This window comes from Eumetopias jubatus, unplaced genomic scaffold (genome assembly GCF_037043125.1).
Source record: "Eumetopias jubatus isolate StellerSeaLion01/CBP00866 unplaced genomic scaffold, mEumJub1_p1.0 scaffold_5, whole genome shotgun sequence".
Classification (NCBI taxonomy): Eukaryota; Metazoa; Chordata; class Mammalia; order Carnivora; family Otariidae; genus Eumetopias; species Eumetopias jubatus.
Genome location: NW_028274811.1, coordinates 45,130,718 through 45,132,111, shown reverse-complemented (window position 1 = coordinate 45,132,111; position 1,394 = coordinate 45,130,718). Strand labels below are relative to the sequence as shown.

The 1,394-nt window shown below is 38.9% G+C and overlaps 1 pseudogene; it reads right to left on the bottom strand.

Annotated features, from left to right (window-relative positions):
* Positions 1-730: 730 nt before the first annotated feature.
* LOC114221034 (U6 spliceosomal RNA) lies at positions 731-831 on the bottom strand (annotated as a pseudogene).
* Positions 832-1,394: the final 563 nt, after the last annotated feature.

Here is a 1,394-nt window from a genome sequence, read left to right as displayed (position 1 = left end):
AGAAGAAAGAGAAGAAGGAGGAATTTGCTTCAGGGGTACTCTGAAGTCATCAAAATGATCTTTCATTTGCCAAAACAAACTACAGCATTTTTAGAAGCAAAAGGTGGGAAAACCATGCTGGTAAATTAAATAAGCAGTGAGGTGCTGAAATTCTCCAAATGTTGGAAATTTGGGATCTGTCAAGACGTGGTGGTATTCTTTTTTTTTTTTTAAGATTTTATTTATTCATTTGACAATTTGACAGAGAGAGACACAGCGAGAGAGGGAACATAAGCAGGGGGAGTGGGAGAGGGAGAAGCAGGCTTCCCGCAGAGCAGGGAGCTCAATGCGGGGCTTGATTCCAGGACCCTGGGATCATGACCTGAGCCAAAGGCAGACGCTTAACGACTGAGCTACCCATGCAGCCTGACATGGTGGTATTCTAATGTAGTTTTTCTTCTCAAGCTCAATTAGATTTTCTAAATTTTAGGTATATTCTTGTATTTATACAAACAGTTCATGTTTTTTTGAGACATGGAACAATTGATAAGAAAATTATAGGAGAATTTTAATGTGTCTTCTTTCCTGATGTTCAAGAAAATAGACTAAGCTTTCCTTCTAGTCTCTTTCAGTGCAAGTTTATATTTGCAAAGCCGGGTGAAGAGACCTATAACTGGGCCTATCCAATCTGTTTTTCTACTGTCCTTTTCTGCCACATAGATTCCCTTTATTCATTTTTCCTTTTTTTTTTTTAAATATGGAACGCTTCACGAATTTGCATGTTGTCCTTGCACGGGGGCCATGCTGATCTTTGCTGTCGTTACAATTTTAGTATATGTGCTGCTGAAGCGCAGAACACTTGATGAGAACACTCATCATACCTCAGTGCGGAAGCAAGCATCCGGGCTTAGCAGGGAGGGTGCAAGACACCTCAACAGTTTTTTTTTTTTTTCCCAGAGTGAAGAGACTTGGGGAACATGAATAAGTGAAATGTGGGCATATATGAGTGAATACATCAGATGTCAGGGGACTGAATTTATTTGTGTCAAAAGAGAGCAGAGAATGCTATCCATTTATTGCTCTTGTTTTTAAAACTGCTCTTTCCTCTTTTATTTTGTTATTTGATTGTGATCATTGCAGAAGCATCAGAAATTACAAAAAAGCAGAGTGGTTTCTCTGGAAAAATTATAGATGGTGATGGATGACGATGAAATCGTGTGACAGTAAAATGCTCTATTGAGTACCGAGCTCCCTGCTGGATTAGAGAAAGAACACGAGTAGATAAAAGCACAACAATTTTCTTTTCACTGTGTCTCAGGAGAAAACAATGCAGTTCAGCATAGATGGAAGCAAATGAGATTAGTTAAAAGAAGGAACTTAAATAACGTAGGCCAAGGCCGAGTAATGATTATGAA